The following is an 8196-nucleotide window of genomic DNA, read 5'->3' as shown; positions in this document are numbered from 1 at the left end:
GTATATATGCGCTTGCTGCCAGCGTTTTGACAGTCGTTGTCTGCAGTCATTCAGTGTGATCTATTCATGTTTGTTTGTGCGCGCTCACACCACGCTTGTTCAATCAGTTAGTAATAGTCGGGCCACATTTTCCAACGCACGCTACACATGCAATGCTGCCCGGGTCGGCAGTGCAGCGCTACAGGTGGGTCCCTTCGCACGCGCTGCCCACGGGAAGCGCTTCTCATCAACACCACCGTTTCACACGCGCCTCCTCGTGGTCACCGAGTCTCTCTTCATGTCGGTCTACTTACGCCACAGCACACCTGCTTACTTAATCAGCTCATGTTTACTACAATTCATATTGCTACCAAAGCCGCTCACCTTACTTCGTATGACATTGCTGTGTTGCTATCGCATTCATTGCTTCGCCCTTAGGGCGAAACTGTGACATTTTTTGTCCTCGTTTCTCGTGTGCGCGCTGCAGTTACAAGATGAATAGATACCAACTCGCCCAACTTTCAGTACTGATTGACAGGGTCGCGTGTTTCTATTTGCGCCCAAGCCCAGTGCTCGACCACTGGCGCCGCCATGCACCGCTCGCGCGTACCATGTTTCTAGCCGCCGCCGTTGGAACGGAGGAGGCGTTGACGGAGTACACACTGGGCTTATGGTGACTAGGCACGACTGTGGCTGCTGTTAGGAGATCGATGGTATTCCTAAATAAACGCATCCCTGTTTTGATGGTCCAAATATAATCTCGATATCAGGGAGAGAGCAGTCTACCTGACTGGAGCAGTATTGTTTTATTTGGGGTGTTGCTACGCTGCGCTCCGCAACAACCCAACGACCACCACTTCGCGTCGGCGCCCGGCACCATGGCTTCCGCCACGGCACCGGGGTTCAACCGACCGCGCTGGCAAACAGAAAGGAAAAAAAAGAAAAGCGTAATACCAAGAAAGAAAATTTTCTTGCGAAGGGTGGATTCGAAACCGCGTACGCCTGGTCTGAAGGCGAGCGTCGTAACCACTAGGCCATATGGCCACTTTGTTTTTCTTTAATGCATGGAAAATAAAACTGAAGGTATATTACAGTGCGGACATAGCTACACACTTAAAACTCGGGAAAACACACACATGCGTCCAAAAAGTGCCTCCAGTCCGGCGGAGGTTCCTTCGCAGCGTAGACACTTCTTACATAAGCTGCACTTTCTTGAAAGAATGATCTTGTAGATCGCGGGCTTTCGGCATGGCGATCACACATTCTAGCTCTCCATAGGCTATACATGTCATAGGGAGGACCGCCAGTAATCTTAAACGGTAGGAACCTAATTGCGTATGGAGTGATGTCAATGTCCTTTTTAAGCGTCCGTTGGAGAATGTACAAGAAAAATATAGCATCCGTACATTCAATAAAACAGTGATCTATGGTTTCAGCACGTGAACACAGTCGACAGTTCGTGGACCATGGCACGAAGCAGCCCCTCGCGTTCAACCAGGTTTTAACAGGAAGTGTTTCCGTATGCAATTTAAAGAAAAATGTTTTAGCTCCAGGAGGTATACACATTTTACGGACCCGCCTAAGTACGTCCTGATATGGCCGATTTAAATAAAGCGCACGATACAAAGGATCTGGGAAAATCGAATCCACCAGTGCAGCAGAAATTGCTTTTCGACTTGGAGTGAAAATGTACTCCAGGCTGAACCTAACTTTCAAGAAAAGGAATGAATCAACGACTTCCTTGAGAAAGCCCCAAGGAGCCTGTGGGACATCTTTTGCGTCTGATGACACTACTACACTGTAAAAAATTGCTTTGGTTTTACGGCAAATCTGCTGGTAATTTGTTACCGAACACTTTCCGTAAGTAAAGAACGGTCATTTCCGTAGAACGGACAACCGTAAAAATAGAGACCATATTACAAAATACGAGTGCTTATGTATTCAGAAAACGGAAGACTCTGTATGCTGAATCGTATGGTTCAACCGTTAATGTACAGGTGATTTCCGTATTCAGAAAACGGAAGGCGCTGTATATTGAATCTGTAGTATACGGTCCAACCGTTAAAATACAGGTGTTTTCGTATCCAGGAAACGAAAGGCTCCGTATGCTGAATTTGTACTATACGGTCCAACCGTTAAAATACAGGTTGTTTCTGTATCCAGAAAACAAAAGACTCTGTATCCTGAATCGTATGGTTCAACCGTTCATGTACAGGTGCTTTCCGTATTCAGAAAACGGAAGGCGCTGTATATTGAATGTGTAGTATACGGTCGAACCGTTAACATACAGGTGTTTCCGTACTCAGAAATAAAAAGGCTCCGTATGCTAAATCTGCACTATACGGTCCAATCGTTAAAATAGAAGTGTTTCATGCATTATGTTTTACAGAGCATATTGATTATTTAGAGAATGTACTATCGGGGACAGAAGTGCCCAAAATGTGCGAATGACGACCGAATTTTATTGGTGCACTTTCTGCTGGGATCAGCCACGCTAACATTTGCATTCGGAAAGTGGTCAACGCAGATGATAGCGGCTGATAGTGCAGAGATGCAATTTGGTCGACACTCGCACGTCCTGGGCACTTTTGTCCCCAATAGTACATATCCTTTAATGCAAATGTCATGAATGCAGCTCATTGCAGAAGCAGCAGGTCGCTATGGAGAAAACTGTCTGGCCAACACATTGAAATAGCTCAAAAGATTAAACACTTTGCTTTTCGTGATATGAATGAATTGCACGACATATATACAAATAAGTGCAAAATTTTATTCGTCAAGTACTTTAGGTCACAGAAGCAATTTTATTTTCTTCGACCACTCGTCTTGCACTGTTTCCTGGTGAAAGCTGTTCCCACATGCCTTGCAAGGATAAACTTGCTGCTGTTAGGAGAAACAAATAATATTGGTGAATTTCCATCCTAAAGGAAGTGGCAACAAAAGACAATCACTGAACACAACAAAGCGGTAACTGAAGTATTAAAAAACCATGAACGTGGTTCAACATTGTCAAAACAAGGGATGTTGCTGTAGCCAACATTTCGACAGATACGTGTCATCAGTGCAGCAACTGTTTTCCTTGGCAGCGCTTTTGGATGTGCATAGCTCACTCGCCCCTACCCTCATCTGGTGTATATAGTAGGTCAAGAGAAACCAAAGTGTTAAAATAAAGGTAGGAAGGGTGTGTTTTGCAGTGATTGTGATGGAGTGTGTAGGGGCACTGCTGTAAGTTGTTACAATGAGTAGGGATGACCTAAACAGAAAACGATCTGTAGACCTAGTAGACATATTCTTCCCAGAAATCAACATAGGAATTAAAATAAACTGTTTGGACATTTGGCAAAAAAAGCAATGAAGAATTAGGCAAAATAAATTTTTTGACATGATGTGTCTGGTTAAGATCAGTGGAAATGGCAAATGAAGGTACGTTATCAATAAACATTTCATCAAGATCCGATAAAGAAAAAAAAGATATTGGTCAAATATTAAATAAGTAAGGACACCAAACTAAACTGGGTATGACCATAAATAGTAAAGAACAGGCTGTGAAAAAAAATGGGACGGGAAATGATAAAAGGTGCAAGATAAGGAAAAGTTTAGCACTGTTTACTGTATGTTCATGCCACTACTGATGACTTGAAGTTTCAGTCTTCCTGCTGAAGCTGTATTACTTGGATAAGGAAATGGATCACTTTGCAGACAAGTCTACGTTCAGATTCTGTTCAAATCTTCAATGTAATTTTATGGAAGAAAATGGTATGGACAGTCCTACTGGATGGGCATTCATTCTGCAGTACCATCCACAGGTATTAGCTTAAAATTTATTGGTCTCACTGGACCTTAGCTCTTGGGAAATCATTAGCTGTTTTTTTATCACAGATGCCTTCAAGTTATATCGGTTAGCAGGAGTGCTAGCAAACAACATTATACTTGTTGCCGCAGTCAAAAGTGATATTTGGTAACAATGAGTAAAAGAAGCAAACAGCATTCTACAACACTGATTCAAGTCAACCGAAAAAGCTGCTAAAATGAATGTACCCTGGACCCCAATACACAATAATTGCACATCACATTGATGCTCATCGTGTCGATCATGCTATTAGAACAATAGGCATCAAGTGAGGAGAATAAGGAGATCAAAAAAATTAAATTATGGGGTTTTACATGCCAAAACCACGATCTGATTATGAGGCACGACATAGTGGGGGATTCCGGAAATTTGGACCACCTGGGATTCTTTAACGTGCACCTAAATCTAAGTAGACGGGTGTTTTCGCATTTCGCCCCCATCGAAAATAAGGGGATCAGAGGGCACATCCTTTTTTTTCGAACATTAAATGTACTTCGCATTAATGTTGCTATCCAACTCCGAAAAGAGCAGTTTGCGAGATGGTGACCGACACATAAGAAAACTCATGACATTCTGTGCAGCAGAACATCACGCGCAAATACACTTTTCCCTGCAAAATGACATACTGTAGTGAAACCTTGTGCACATGTGCCAACCTTAGAATTTGAAAAACACCACAGTGGAAGACACAAAGTGTTAACTTTGCTGGAAAATACTAAAATTATATGATTATTCATTCAAGATTCGCCGACTTTGCTCTCTACAGGTGCTGTAAACAGGCACCCTGCTTTTGCAGTTGTAGCAACAATGATCTGTAGAGCAGATGAGGAGTAATGGTTATAAAGTTTACGCAGGAGTATATGCCACAAATGACAATCCACTTCACAGTTTAATCTGGTGGAGGATGCGTACTCCAAAATAGAAGAAACTAGTGTACCCTAAAGATTTCTGTGGCCGATGCCTGTGCACTAGCAGGTACACATAACATGGCAGTTGCAATTATATTTCCACAAGCTATAGTTACTGCAAGCTACTGCCAGTGTACCGGTCCACAGCTGTAATACATTTAGGGCAATTTAAAACTCTAATGAATTTATCTCATATGACAGAATTGGAATGCAATATCTTGCAAATAAGTGATGCTGTATGTGCCATCCCATACAATGAAACACCTTTGAAAAACCTGAATAGCCACCTGGGCCGTGACAAGAGGTGAAGTGTATCCTGTGTAAACTAGTACAGCTGCATAGTGTAAAGCTCTGGAGAGTGCATTTAGTAACAGCTGTGAAGCTTTTTTCTTTTTTTAAACTGCACACAGTAAAAACCTCCTTACAGTTTTGAAAAACTCTTTTTATTAAAAAAATTTTCTGCGCGCAAACAAACAAGGACGAAGAACCATTTGCTTAAAAACCCAGAGATCTGCTCAATCCTATCAACAGGACACATCAACAGCGCATATAACAACACGTGTGATAAAAATGCCACGGATCAGCGCGACACCGTCAACATAAAAACAGCAATGCACATAAAACGAGCCCTTAAGATGAAACTATGTTAAAGATAAGATGACAGGAGCGAATTCTCTTTATCTAGCAATGAAACAGAAGGATGACTGATGCATTTTTACTTTAGTTTTGCAATCCAGTGCACTTCCACAATTTCCCTCGCGGTTTGATTTCGTTGCCTAAACAATGTGCCGGTACTTCTAAGACAAGGTGAGCACGCATGTTCTTGACAATGCATGGCCAAATGCTTACTAGGGCCACCTTTCAGACTGGACAAGTGTTCCCTTAGTCTTGTGTTAATGCATCTTGCAGTCTGCTCTACGTACACATGACCACATGTCATAGAAACCTGATACTCAACATTCTTCGCACAATCAAGAAATTGGTTCTTATGCGGATGTTTAATACTACATTCTTTCTTTGCATCACCCTTACTTTCGAACTTACATTTTACTCTAGAACACACATTACCTCTTTTGTTTTTAGCCGAAAACACCACTTTTACTTCTCATAACTCCCAGCCACCTTTTTAAGTCTGTGTGAAAGGTCATGCACATATGGAATCACTGAAACCTTGAAAGCTAATTCTTTCTGCTTTAAATTTTTTGTGCATAGTTCCTTATCCTGTTCAAGTTTTTTCATTAGTCTAGCGCATGACACCAGCATCACAGCGAGCAGGTACCCGGCCTCTCTCAACTGATCAACTTGCTCAAGAAAGGCAATGTTTACAGTGCGATAACACGACTTCAACAATGCTGAATGGCAACATGAAATGACTGTGCCATTCTTTACAAGCCTGGAATTGCTTGACGCATAGTTCATGTAGCTTGTTAACAAGAAACTGTAGCTTCTTATCTACCAGTACTTGCAAAGTAAAATTTAAGCCCTAGCCTAGAGTCAGAGGCTTCTACTACTATTGAAGGCTTGACTTTTACTTCGGAAGTACCGGTAGATAACAAGCTACAGTTCCTTTATGTCAAGTTAGAAATTCTACCAGAACATGTGTGTTGGTCATTCACGCCCCGAGCTGGAAAACCGCTAATGAACTATACCTCAAACCATTCCAGCCTTGTGAAGAATGGCATAGTCATTTCATCTTGCCGGTCAGCATTGTTGAAGTCGTGTTACCACACAGTAAACATTGCCTTTCTTGAGCAAGTTGATCGGTTGAGAGAGGCCGGGTAGGTGCCTGCTCGCTGTGATGCTGGCGTCATGTGCTAGACTTATGAAAAACTTAAACAGGATAAAGAACTATGCACAAAAAACAAAGGCAGAAAGAATTAGCTTCCAAGGTTTCAGTGATTCCGTATGTGCATGGCCTTTCACATAGAATTAAAGAGGTGGCTGGGAGTTACGAAGTAAAAGTGGTGCTTTCGGCTAAAAACAAGAGGTAGTGTGTGTTCTAGGATAAAAAGTAAGTTCGACAGTAAGGGTGATGCAAAGAAAGAATGCAGTATTAAAAATCCACATGAGAACCAATTTCTTCATTGCGCAAAGAAAGTTGTGTATCAGGTTCCTATGACATGAGGTCATGTGTACGTAGTGCAGACTGCAAGATGCGTTAACACGAGACTAAGGGAACACTTGTCCAGTCTGAAAGCTGGCCCTAGTAAGCATTTGGCTATGCTTTGTCAAGAACATGCGTGCTCACCTTGACTTAGAAGCACCGACATATTGTTTAGGCATCGAAATCAAATCGCGAGAGAAATTGTGGAAGCGCACTGGATTGCAAAACTAAAGGAAAAATTCATCAGTCATCCTTCTGTTTCACTGCTATATTCGCTCCTGTCTTTTCATCTTAAGTGCTTGTTTAATGCGCATTGCTGTTTTTATGTTGACCGGGTCGCGCTTATCCGTGGCATTTTTATCACAAGTGTTGTTATATACGCTATTGATGTGTTGACTGGATAGCACAGATAGCACCCCTTCAGTCACGAATTATGATACTTTCGATAAATGTATGAAGTTTACAAATATTTATGCCAAGGTACTGCATGATCCATTGAAAGCAAATCTAGGTAGTGGAAGGACTCCTTGTGCATATTATGATGACTCATTATAATTACAGTTATCGAATATCTGCTTAGTGATCAGTCAGTCATGCTACGTTTCTTCATAAAACAAATTTAGCAAACCGCTCGAATTACATACACAATTTAATTATTCGCTGCAAGCATTACTAGAAAGGAAAAAAAAGTTATTTCACAGCTGCTACTAAACCGCTTCACGTCGAACAGCCCGTCAAACACGGTAGTGCCTTCACCAAAGCGGTCGTCTATAGTGACACATTGCACTCAGAAATAAAATGGAGGTGCATTAGGTAAGCGGGATTTTCAAGTTACTATAAGCTTAATGTTCGCGATCTATTCCTTGACACCACTGCAGAGAAATTGCGAAAATAAGTCGCGTACACAAATGTGTACGTCGTGACTGAAGGGGTTAAGTAAATGGTTCTTCGAAAATAAAACCAGTTGGTAGAACGCGATCGTGCTTGTGTTGTTCCTTTTCTTCGTCCTTGTTTGTTTATGCACAAAACAATTTTTTAATGAATCTGTTCCACTTAGGCAGACTTGCAGTTTTGCTTCCTTTTTTTTAAAGGTAATGACACGTATGGCTATCACATACATGTACAGCATGACCTTCATTCCGAAACAAAGTAAACAGCACTACCCTTAGGGTCAGGTGCCTTGTTTCACAGATTCTCCCAAACATTATTAGCGCGGGACGTTGATGTTGGCAGGGAAACTGATTTATGGAGCAATATAAAGTATTAAGTACTCAGCTCTTAATGTTTTCTCTGCTGTTTAAGCATCGTTAGATCTTATAGTAAGAAAATACGGAATACAACATGCATAATTCATG

Source organism: Dermacentor silvarum, chromosome 4, assembly GCF_013339745.2.
Source record: "Dermacentor silvarum isolate Dsil-2018 chromosome 4, BIME_Dsil_1.4, whole genome shotgun sequence".
NCBI classification, from domain to species: Eukaryota; Metazoa; Arthropoda; class Arachnida; order Ixodida; family Ixodidae; genus Dermacentor; species Dermacentor silvarum.
Note: the sequence above shows the minus strand (reverse complement) of the source record.